Source organism: Cyanistes caeruleus, chromosome 2 (assembly GCF_971803275.1).
Source record: "Cyanistes caeruleus chromosome 2, bCyaCae1.hap1.1, whole genome shotgun sequence".
NCBI lineage: Eukaryota > Metazoa > Chordata > Aves > Passeriformes > Paridae > Cyanistes > Cyanistes caeruleus.
The window spans coordinates 83,340,095-83,353,393 of NC_141702.1; positions in this window are offsets into that span (position 1 = coordinate 83,340,095).

Here is a 13,299-nt window from a genome sequence, read left to right on the forward strand (position 1 = left end):
TTGTCCTTATAAACAGTCCAGAGATGGGCACTAGACTTACCCACAACAGATAAAAATAAGTAACTACATAATGAAGTTAAAATATTCATAAAGCTAATTGCATGTTAATGATGTAAATGATGATATTAGTGATCCATCTGTGTGTGCAAACAGGAGTGAGAATAATCACATTAGAAAGCAGGGGAAAAGACAGTGGCAGCACACAGGCACCACGGGTTGAAGGGACAGTCAGTGGGGAAGTTTCAGGTCTTGGGGGGACTGACAGCTGTGAAAAGGAGGGTGATCTCGTGAGAAGAGGGGGCCTGGTCACAAGAACTCCTAGGTGCTGTTGCCAGCACTGTGAGTGGGCATATCATTTTCCCATGCTCTATTTCAGACATGTAAAATATGCATGATAGCCTTGTCTCAAGTGAGAAAATTCATAAGGGAACTCAGGAAAGGGTCTGGCCAAACTCACCTTCACTGTTGTGTCTGTTGATTTTATCAGAATTGCTTGCAGGGGCAGAGATCCATCACCCCAGAAAGAGCAGTAGTACTCAAGCCAACAGACCATAAGGCACTGGAAATGTCTGCAATTGGAAATGGCCAGCAAGTAGGCTAAAAATAAGGAGGCAGAATAACTCATGCATTTAAACTTCTTCTGTCAGCTCCATGGAGGACAGTTTCTAATAGGTATTTTGTCCAAAAAAAATGAGAAAAAAATTCCGTCTGACATAATTATGGCCAATGTTCTATATAGCAGAATGGGGAAAAAGCCTATATATTTCATGATAAAATTCATTAATAATGAAAGGCAAGGGTTAAATTACATAACTGTCACCTGAAAGTTAAATAATATTTTCAGCAGAAGGAAAGGGAGATGGCACAACTCCATAACCAGCATGTTTATATCGGCACATGAATTTAGGCAAATAACACAACTGCTTTTTAAAGGCGAGATTTGATGAGGAGATTGGGTTAGAAAGGACTCACACTGTATTTGGAGATTTGAAGGACTGGGAGAATAATTCATAATCAATCATTCATTCAATTAATTTGTCCTTTCTTTCAGGCCATTAATGGTCAGATTGTTCTTTCTGCAAATGCACTTAGTTTGAAGTTACTGGAATAAGTCTGGTCCACAGTTCCCCTTGCATGGCCAGTTTTTTGGAAGGAGACACTGCAAAAATAGAAACAGGTTTGGATGGGGAAGTCATCTCTCAGTGGTCTTCCGATCTCGGACTAGTTCCTCAAGTACTTTTTCTATGAATGTAAATTTAACATCTCATCTTTCTCCTGCAATAATTGCTTAAAATTTCTTTTTGCCTAGGTAGACCTGGCAGCTTACCCCATTTATCCTGCGTGGGTACAAAGTAGAAGGCAAAACTGGAGTGAACATGAATGAAGCAGATTCATTAAAATTTTCAGACCATTGTTAATGAAAAATTAGCTTATTGTGTTAGGTAGTCCCCTAGTGAAACTTGCATTGTTCCAAACTACCCTTCTGATGAGTGGGAAGGAGAAGAATTGTTTAAGTCATTCATATTTCTGCAGTGAAACCTGACAGATGACTCTTTATCCAGAGGCTGATTATTGTCTTTGGAAAAACAAAAATATCCCTGTAGATTCTGCTAAATGCCCAAACTCGGTTTGTATGTGCTCTGCTGTGCAGACCCAGAGTGTACCAGACAGACTCTGGCTCATGCAAGATGCCCAAGAGAATTGGCACAGCCCTTCCCACAGTCTCCCAGATAAAACCTCTACAAAGGTTAACCAGATTTCTACAGGTGGCTGGAGCCATTGGCAAGAGTTCTTTGTGGGTCTAAGGATGATGATCCCTGCATAACAACAGAGCTCTGGTGCCTAGAAACTATTCCTGTGACTGACTCAGCAGGAAGCCTTAATCCTGATTATTTTATGGCTCTTAGAGGCCTGTGTCTAATGATTTTTGTCTGGGTTGTCTGCCCATTTACAGGTAGATAAATGTCTGTGTAGCAAAACCAGAAGCTCTGCTTGGCACTGCCAAGCCAGGGATCTCAACAGGCAGCCTTAGGGCTCCTGCTCAGTTCAGTTTCTACTCCACATCCAGGGAAAGCTGTTTTGCAGCAGAGGGAGCAGACAGCCAAGGAGGTACAAATACATATTGCTTCTGCTCTGGTAGTAGGAATAACCAAATAATACCCATCTCTGAGGATGCTAATTAGTTCTGCACAACATTCTCTTTATTTAAAGAAAAATGATAAATAATAAAAACTTCTGAAAATATTTCTCTTAGGTTTGAAATGCAAGTGATGTCTAGGGTATTTGTATACATAGGCAAAATGGAAAATGAGCAATAATGAATGAGAGTGGGGGTATGTGTGAGCAGGAAAGGTGTGTTATTTTATCTGAATTGTTTTATGGGGGTAGAGGACCTAGTAAGTCTTTTCCATCTCTAATTTCTCTAATTTACCTATCCCTAGTTTATCATCAAGGAATCACTCACGCAAATTCAATTAACTATTTAACATTTCCTTCCTGTAACTTCCTGCCTCACTGACTCTTCATCCCATTTCAAATCTCAGCTGACAACATCTCTTACCTCTCTGGCTCTCACATCTTTGCCCTTAGGCTATGAAGTCAGTAGGTGTGTGCCTTAATCCACTGAAATATTTTTGATTCTCTCTTTCTTGCAAAGGGGACACAAAATGAAGCTGTAGTGTAGGGCATTAACAAAGCCCAGCTGCTGACTGCACAGCTGTGTGCTGCAGGAGATTAGCCTGATGGCCTGTCAACTCTGATGACCCCAGTTCAATGCTGCATTAAATGAATGCAGGAATGAAAATGAGGTTTTATTTTCCATTGTTTGTGTTCACCGGCTACGTACAACATATGGGGCTGAGTTTAGCAGAGTGCATTCATGAGCTTGGGATGGGAAGAAGCAGGCTGTGACATGGGCCAGAGGAGGGGAAAGACTTGTTCAATGAGGAGTTAAGGGCTGGAACAGCAAAAGATGGATGGGTTGCAGGATGTACAGAAGTGGTACACAGTGGTGCTCAGTCTGAGCCAGGAATTACCACTCTGCTGGGCTCTGAGAAAGAAATTTCAGCTGCTTACCACCTTGGGTTCCATCTATCTGAGTTTTCTGCCATTAGTCTTCTGGGTTTTTGCTCTCTCTAGCATATGCCACGCTCCCTTCCCACATACATGTTAATGCAATGATACGTAAACTTGCTCAAGTTGAAAACCAATGTTCTACAAAGGCTCAGGAGCAAGTCCCAGCTAAGTGCATAATTACATAGTACTTGGAGTAATTTTCCTTTTCCTCTGAAAATGGTCATTGGCTCTGATTTTTTCTGTCTGCAGATTGTAAGCTCATAATTAGCAGTAAATTACTCACACAAGTGACAAATTTTGTGCTTTAAAGAAAACAGACAAAATACAGTTCACAAATTGCCTCACAGTGGCACAGGCACCTGGCTTTAATTGCTGCCATCTATCCCACTTGCGAGAGGGATGGATGGACCAGAAAACATTTCTTCAAAGAGCTTGGATGTCATTATCTGAGTTACCTCAAAAAAGCTATAAAAGGCAACTGCTGAACTAATACTGGCCAGTCCCTGAGGACTGTGTGGCTTGGCTGGGTGTGAGAAGGAGAGGATGTGGCAGAGGGACCTCAGGAGCAGAGGGTCTCCCTGTAGCCAACTCAAAGCATCTGAGTACATCAATAAGCCCTTGATGCAACAATTGGAAACTTCCCTCTCAAGCAACAGGAAAAAACATGTGGTCTGGAAAGTTGCTGCAGAGCACTGGAGGAAAATCAAAGCACTAAGCTATTGTGGAGCAAGGGCCAGGTTAAGTCTAGAGGGTGGAACAAACTTTAACTGCAGTCTGGTCTTGGGCAGTGTCATGCAATGAAACAGTGCCAATACAATTTGTTAATCACAGTTAATTCTGGTTGTTGGGGGCAATAGCCCAGGCAGAGTGGGTGGACTTCAGGACAAACAAGCCAGTAATTTCCAGTTTTAAGAGCCATCAGGTGAGAAGTGGCTTCTGCAAGAAGCCCCAGAGGTGGGTGTAGCTGGATGGAAGGTCATCTGTACTGACTGGACATCTGTCTGAGACTCAGAGGATGTCAACACACCTATTCATCTGATTAATGAGCTGTATGTTTTCAGGGATCTGACCTGATGGTCATCAGTGTCTCTATTACATAGCAAGGAGGTGTCTCAGGAAAAATTGCCACAGCAATTGTCAGAGACATAGAGATGAAAATAGAAAAGAAATTTCTCCTGAAGTTAAAATGTAGTTGTTTGGCAATGTGTAAATCCAAAGAATGGATTATTGGAACATGCCAATAAACAGCAGAAGAATAATATGAGGAGGTTCTGTATGAGGCACATTGATTAGGGCTAGAGTAACTTTCAGGAGCCAGTGTGTACAGCGGCAGAGTAAATCCTATTCCCTGAACATTGATGCTGCTGTGAGAGTATAGGCATAAGCAAATGCAAAAATCATAATCTTGTTTCATCTTTGCTGGAAATTCAAGGGGGAAAACACATAATCTACCCAGCAGCAGAAAATAACAGAAAAGGAATGGAAAGGTGTTAAAAATGGAATTAAAAAAAAAAAAACAAACCAAAAACAAACAAACAAAAAAACAACCCCAAATATAGGGAAAATATTATATGAAAAAAAAAATAAATTGAAACCAGAGGTTGCTGTTGGCCTGGGATCATAATCCCTTTGTTATTACATATTAATATGTAAGGGAAGTTTGCAGGGGAAGGATAGGATAAAACAATTAATCTAGAGCATCCATCCAAATAGAGTCAATTCTTTCCTAAGCATAGTATCGTGCAAATGCATTGGAAACAGAGCTGATCACAGAATCATTTCATATAGACCTCGCTCATGTTTTTAAAGGTGGACTGAAATTTTCCAATATATATACATAAATACATATTTTTAGGAATACTGTGTAAGTCCTTGAATAATAGTACTTTGCACTATTGTAGCATCTTCCTTCTGAAGAACTCAAAGAACTTTACAAAAATGAACAAAGCAACTTTCTCCAATGCACTGTGGGAGAGAGAACTGCTTGTGCCTTGTTATACAAAGGGGAAGGAGGGGAAAGAGCAACACAGAATAGTTAAGCAATTTGATGAAAGTCATGCAGTACATCCAATGGTCTGAATGAATTTAAGAAGGAAACAGCTAAGTTGCTGCAGAAAGTGTGCAGCCTGGCTGATGTCAGCTCTAAGGAGAATCAGGAGTTGGCAGATGTTGTGGCAGCCCTCTGGAATAAGTGTTTGGAAAAGCAGAGCAGGAAGTGTTAGGTACCTGTGATGAAAATAAGAGTGGAATGACAAAATATCTGAAAGTTGGAGATATAACAGGGACACTGCAAGGGTATTTGCAAAACCACTTCAATCTATTAGCACTCTTTGAGCATGTCAGCAAACATGGGACAAATGAAAATTGTCTGCCTGTTTTCACTTGGATTTTCAAGGCATTCTTGACAGGATCCAAACAAGAGAGTAGGCAATCAGGTACTCTATTACTGAGAACATCATGCCATGGCAAACAGACAAGCTGGCTAAGCATCCAAAAAAAAACAGTTACATAATTTAGCATCAAGTCTGCCATTTCCAATGCAGAAAAATTCTAGTAGCAGTGTGCATCTACTGCCAAGAAATATCTCTGTTGGTTTGTAGATTAATGGACAATGTGGTAATGGCAAAGTCAGTAAGGTGGAGATACTTGCAAATGGTAAATATTCTTCATCAAACATAGAGAAAGATGTGAGTAATTAACCACATAATGGTGAAAAGTTTCCTGGTAACAGATGCATGTTGGAAGGATTCATTTTAAGTATCCATATCTGTTCCTATGTTCAAAATCACAAAGATCTGAAGTCCTCCGAGGCTGCAGTCTACATCCTTGTAGCACTACTTCTCTGGGGTCAAACGGTGCTCTCCATTTGTTGGGGCATACATAGGGAATAGGCTGGAGTTTCCTACTAAAAATGGTGTGAGATCAGTATGAGAGAGCATTATGTCCAGAATGCTATGTTCAGTACTGTATTCAAAGAAAATTATGGCAGAAATCAACAGCGTCCAGAAATAGTCAACACAATTTTTTTCAAGGCATAGCATGACTTCCATGTAGGAAGCAAATTAAATGCCAGGTGTATTTATTTAAAAAATCATATGAATAAAACAGGCTTTCAAAATAGTTAGAATAAATTATGTAGACAAGAAAATTCAGTGTTCTTTTTACCTTGTCTTTCGCACTCTAGCACCAAGGGCACATCTCATTAAACAGAGAGATAGGGAAAGCATTCCATCAAAGGGAATAGTTTTCCTCAGGTGTCCTCATTCACCTGTGGAAATCTCTTCTACAAGATATCTCTGAGGTGCAGTGTGTGGAAGGATTCAAATAAGAAAGAGATATTTGTGGATATTAAAATTTTCCAGATTTACAATAGAAGAAGTTAAGATACAAATTATGAATATAAAAGCTTCACAGCATTTACACTACAGCATGTCAGCAACCACTAATGAGGGTGCTAGAAAAGCTATTTCCCTGAGCAATGGTTATCCTTAACTGTTCAGCATGAGATTCTGTGAGACTTCCTTTGTAACTTCTGGTACCCATCAATATGAAAGACAAAATACCAAAAAAATGAATAATTGCCCAGATCAGACATGGCATTTCCTGTGTTCTTGAACCTTCTTTTCCTCTATTTCTTTCTGTCATAAAGGCTGACCTTCCTGTCATCTAAAGTGCATGGAGGTACAGTTGAATAATTTAACATTTCTGTCGTTGATTTTTTGGCTCTTTTAAGCAATTGAACCCATGGTGCCCAGCATCAGCCTCACCGCCAATTTCGACTTGACCTGGTCACAGTTTTGCAAGCACTGTCAGTGCCAGAGCAACAGCTGAAGTGGAAATTTTAATGACGGTAATGAGTAAAGGCTTAAGGTGTGCTTCTTGTATGCGGGCATCAAAAGTGCATTTATAATTACTTGCCAAACAAGCCTCCTGGCTGCATTCTATCTGCCCCAGGAAAGCAGTTAACTGAGGTTCTCTCATCAGTATTATTTTTGAGTGAATACTTCTGCCAGTGAAAGCTGTTGGATTGACAGCTCTGGAGACAGAAGTCTTCTATTATGTGACAGAAGTGAAAAAATCTGTAACAACAGTTTTTATTAGGTCACCTAGTTCATCCCTCTGTCAACACAAGATTGTTCATTATAATATATTCTTGAGTGATTTCCACTGCCCCTATTCTCCTGTTCTTAAATATAAATCGCTAGGTCTTTTCCATTTTGCTGCATGGTTTGTTCTTTACTGACATTGTAGGAAAAAAACCCTTGTGTGTGTGAGTATGAAGATATGCATGTGCGTTTTCCAGGCTCCCAGACTTCACTAGAAAAAGGGCAAAAAGAAAGTTTGAAATCTGCAGGGAAGATGCTGAGACAATATCAGATAGCGATTTCCGTGGAACAATCATTTTCCTCCTAGAAGCATCCTGAAAAAAACAATGTTCTTTTCCTTGCTCTGATGCTAATGCACTACAGATATTGTCTGAATGATCACAACCTTTTTACCAGCAGAGCACCCTTAGAACTTACCATAGCAACTTTGCATTTGTTTAAATAGAGAGAATTGAGGCACAGCGGTTTAAACCAAAGCTTACAGTGGGTGAAATGAATCTCCTACCTTCTAGACCAAGCCCTTAAATCCTTCCTGGTAAACTGGCTGAGTAAAATTCAACTACCAATGAATCTTTGTCAATGACATAGTCCCATATCAGTGCAGTACGAACAGAGGAGTCCTTCAAATCCCACACAGAATGGATTTCTGAGAATTCTGATCTCCTCTGAGCCCCTTCACCCCTTGCATATTGACAGGATTTATTGCCTCCATATTGTAACATGAGGGTATTTCTTCCAGAATATGTCCTTCTCTCTGTCAAAGTCAAACCAACAGGTGAAAACAGGCATAGCCTCATGAGAAGAACTGTGGCAGCTGTTACTGTTTGTACAATCATAGGCTCACAGAAAGGCTTTTGTTGGAAGGTAACTTAAAGACCCTCTAGTTCCAACCTCCCTGTCAAGGGCAACCTTCCACTAGAACAGATTGCTCAGAATCCCATTCAACCTGTCCTTGAACACTTCCAGGGTTGGGGTATCCACATCTTCCCTGGGCAGCCTGTTCTGCTGCCTCACCACCCTCGTACTATATAGTACATGAATGGGAACAGAAGCAGGAACTACACTAGACATGACCAGTTTACAGAGATGAATTTTCTTTCTGTTTTGAAAGAAACAGAAATGTATTTACAAATAATTCCAATAGTCAGCAGCAATTACCATACACCCTTTCTTATCAGACTCCTTTCACAGTTCTTATACTGGAACAGACCTGTGCTAGATAGCTTCATCCAGAGAGGCACTCTGAACACCCTTAACTTCAAAAGAGCATTACCAGTATATAAAATGCCCAAGACTACTGTCACAGACATGATCCAGTTTGATTAGGACTTGTGTTCCTGCCATTTAATTCTATACATTTGGTTTATAAAAGTATTTTAGTTGGCCAGTGTTGAGCAGTAACCAAGTGTGTTCAGTCGGGGGTTTACAACTGATTTATTTATTGCTGTGATAGTGCAAATGGATGGATCCTAGCCTGAGAGCCCAAAAACAGAGGGCATCTTCTGCTCTTACATTACAGAGCACATGTCCATAATGCAGTGGATCTCATATAGAAATTTCAAGGCTTCCACATTGTGATTTCACTTTGGTTTCAAAGGTACTGGAGCTTCACTGTGTGGTGCTGGCTCCAGGGAGCTGGTCCTGCTGGGAGCAGTCTGCTGACACTGCTATGCCACTTCCATGACCCGACCTAATGTTTGCATGCCACTCCCTGCTGTTGGGCTCACTCAATGCTGCAGCACAGCAGTGCACACTGCAGTATGGATATGCCCTTAGGTCACTTGCCAAAGTCCCTTTATTCCTCCCAGTTCATGCCATGACAACAGCGCAGCATCCAGATGTGCTTATCAAAAAAGGGTGATTAAAGGAGGTTGCAACAGTAGTGAGGAGCCTGTACAGGAGAAGGGCTGGCTCAAGAGAGTCACAGCAAGAATAGAGATTAGAAAAGAGACTAAGTGTGGGGACAGCCTCTGTTGTGACTTCCTTCTGCTGGAGAAAGGTACATGCATAGGCCAGATTCAGCAAAGAAATAAAGGATATTGGAAGTGAACCTATGCTGAAAAGGATCTGCAAGGCACTTTAAAAAAGGTGAGAATTTGGGTGGCAATACGGGTTGTGTCAGATATCTGAATCAAGCCTGGCCACCTGGCCTCTTTCTGTCTTGTATCATTACTTTGCGGTCAGCGGAACAAGGTCTGGCTCACTGTGCAAAGATGCCTGGAGCCTGCCCGATCCTGGAAGAGATACTGGGCCTGGCTCCCAGTCACCCTCACGCACTACAGAGCAGCCAAGGACTGCAGCTACGAGGACCACCCTGGGGTCTCATCCACACCATACCCACAATGCTCATCCAGAATCACACTATCTCATGTCCTGGCAAAATTCATGCCCTCTCTAAGTGAACAGTTTCCAAAAGAGTAACACAAGTGACTCATTTTGTCTTACAGTCTTTTACATATAAATATTTTATATTCCTATTGAATATTTTTAGGTGATTATGAATTCTTGATGTGATGAGGACCTTGCTATGAAGTACAGGCATACCAAGGACTTCACAAGGAGGAAAAGCATCCAAGAATAAAACAGATATCATTACAAAGGAAAAACCAGAAAGAGCTGGGGTGAAAACATAGGCATATACCACTCTTTCTTTCTCCTCTGTCTGGACATTTTCAGAAACTGTCTGGAGCTCACATGATGAGCCTTGCACATAGATTGATATGGAATTGGCTGCCTCTCACCCCTTCCCTCCCTTTCTCTCTCTCTTTCTTCTTCCAATTCAGATTTTGTCTCACTGTTCCTGTTGAAAGACACAGTAATAATAGCCCAAGGGCCCCAGGACTGAAGTCACTCCAGAGCTTCTGATCTATCTGTGGTTTGACTCTTTTTCCACAGTGCACCCAGAAACCCGGACTGAGCCTCTGAATCCATGTAAGTGAAGTGGGACTAAAGGCAGGGAATTTCTACAAAAGAGATAGATACTGAAAGGATCTGGACAAGACAATGATTACTTTTATAGCCCTAGTATTGATAGAAGCAGTATGAGTTTCACGTACAAGTACTAAAATGTCTCAGTGTCAACAGAGAGGACCTCTGCTAGATTGCAGTGATCTCTCTTATAGGTCTCAATCACTCAGTAGGTCTTGAAGGTGTTGCCCTGAGAATCAGACCTTTCAATATTTTTTTCATAATTTCTAGCCACTTTCCCAGGAAAGTAACTATAAACATAGGTGTTTATACATTCCATTAAAGATATGACTTTTGATGGACGTCTCTCACAACCAGTGTGGTTGGGAAGGTGGTAACCTGACTATCCAATCCCTGGTCATGGTCAAAAACCTATAAATACTGAAAGAACAAATAAATCTTCTTCTTTCATCTCACTTTGAGCTGCATCTGTGTGAATCATTTTGTGTCCGACGGTGACAAGAAGGATGTGCACACATACAGAAGTGAAGGGGTGAAAAATGTTAAGTCTCAGTCAAGTTAGATTTGTCAGCAGAAACCTATCCTCTTCACTGAACTGAAATTAGTAGGGTGACTTATAATTGATGTTTTACCCTATGTATCCATACCTAAACTTGGCTTCTCTTCTAAAAGTCCTCGCCATGTGCTGAAAAAGAGATTTGTAATGCTTATTGTTTTCGTGATGTCCTGACTGACAAGATGTCAGTGTCTGTGGGTCACCACAAGCCAGCTGAGGTTTCACCTGATGGTCCAGATCTAAAAGTATGTTAACCTAAGCCTATCCAAAGGGCATGCAGTTCATGTTGTTGTTGTTATCTTTAGCTAAATTAGGAATATAGTCTTTCCAAGGTATCTTTAGGATCCTTTTTGTCCCCTGTCCAGTGTCCCAGCAACTAGATATCCATTGAAATCCTATGACAAGGAGTCACACTGCTATCTGTACAAGAATAATTTCTCAAAGCCTGTACAGAATACAAAGATGCCTTAGCCTTCTTTATATGATGAGAGAAGAGAACATTACCTTTGTCAGAGACAAAGCTAATTTGGACAGGCCTAAAATAAAAAGCTGACTCAGAAAATGCTTATCTGACCCATCTTACATACCTGTTCACCTCTGCTCACGCTTCTCTAAGTAGTTGTCTCCAGCCACAGCCCTCCCATGACTGTCTGCTTAGCATGCTGCCTGCAAAGACAAAACATTCCACTTTCTACCAGGGAAATGTGGCCAACCAGCACAGCAAAGGAAGTTTTCAGCTGAAAAAACCCAGATAAGGATTGCACAAAGGACCTGTCCTGTTGGTGTCAAAGTCCTTCACTGAGCATTAGGGTTTCCATGTGTCCCCAGGGTGTAGTACACTGACTTTGCTTGAAGTGCAATTTCAGACTGATGAATTCACACATTTTAAATCAACTGCAAGCATCAGGGTTGTCCCCTTGATGGAGGCTATTAACTTAATGAAACTCAAAGGCGGTAAAGTCAGATAACAGACATTAGAGTCTTTATTTACCTAGAGATTTAAGGAGACCTTTCTGAGATAGCTCATGGCTTCTCTTTTGACAAGTGTAAGCTACTGCCTAGCAGCTCTTCCTGGGCACATGTACACATGCACTCAAACTGCCAGGAAGGCACTTCGTGCTGACAAGTGCTCATTCCCTCTCAAGTTGGCTGACAAGCGGTACATTGTGGCACACAGAGAAAGGCTTCTTTTAAAAGCCCAGATTCTGCTGCAGTACCTGTCCAGTATGAAAGGAAGGACAGCCAGCAAGCACTGAGGTTCCATATAGCCAGCCCGTCAAAAATGATACAGTCGGATGACTAAGGGTTGGTCTTGACCAGGTGTGTGCAAAGTCACTCAGCAAGTCAGCAGCAGGGTAAGGTAGAGTCTGACTCTCAACTGCTGCCTGGCTCTATTGGCCACCAAGCACCACAGCCTCCCATCATACACCTCAAAAGGAAGAGCCAAAGCAGTTCTCCAGCTGAGCAAGCCAATATCTAGCAGCCACTGGGATCTCCCTGCTTCCCACCTCGTGGATAATGCATGCAGTGTAGCACGTGCATGCCCATTCTGTGTACAAATGCTGTCCATTTCAACTGCTATCAGACTGAGTCTCTCTGATAAGCTCAAGCATTATGTTTCCTGCCTTTCCCCCACTCCCACGCACAGCTACAGTGACAGGGTGCACAGTTCAAATGTTCCAGTGGCTGCTCATGAGGCGGGAGAGGCTCGGCCACCTGGCTTGCTGCTTTCAGGAGGGAGAGGGGAGCAGCAGAGCAGGTGCCCAGCACCTCTTCACATAGAGGCAGTGCTACAGTGTGCCCCGCACAGCATCGCAGCATCAGTGGCACAACCAGGGACAGAGCAAGGAGGACAGAGGATGGCTAGCAAACAGATCTAATTACCTCCACAGCCACTTGCTTCCTCAGCAGTCAATTCAAGAAGAAGAGAGGGTGTTTGGAAAAATAAAAATGCACTAGCCCTGAGCCCCTGCCTTCACTGCAGCCAGTTTACACAGCACTGAAATCCAGCGTTCATGAGCTTCATGAACCATGGAGATTTGTGATGAGAGCTGTTAGGGAGTAGCCCTAGGGAATAAGGATACCCTGCCCATGAGGTAATCTGGAAGAACAATCTTAAATAAAGCACTGTTGTTTGGATGTGTTTGTAGTTATGCTTCCTTTATTCAAAAATAGACCCTTACTCAGTCACTGAAATGCAACAGAGCAAAATCTTTATATAAGTAACTTTTTTCCTGGAAAACCCACTGCAGACCCTGGCATATCTTGCTCAAATGTACTTGGGCTCCTCCCAGCATCAGACAGAAGAACTCTTAGAAGCATGTGATAGAGGATTTAAATGTCAAAATAACTAAGGAGTATTAGGGAATTTATTTTGACTAAATGACATATGTTTCAATTTGCACAAGACTGACAACTATTTAATTTACACTCTTATGCAGATGATTTTTGCTTTTGTTCACCTAGAACTAGATGTGTTTTTTCAAAGAAAGTGCAGGGGTCACTCTGAAACACACTTTCTATTAAATTCTCTTTAAAAACACAGAAGTTAAAGTTTACCTCTTAAATTCTTTCCAGTTTCTAGTTTTCTTCTTTTAGTGATCTAACACCTCCTTGGATTTTCCTGCAGGCTGA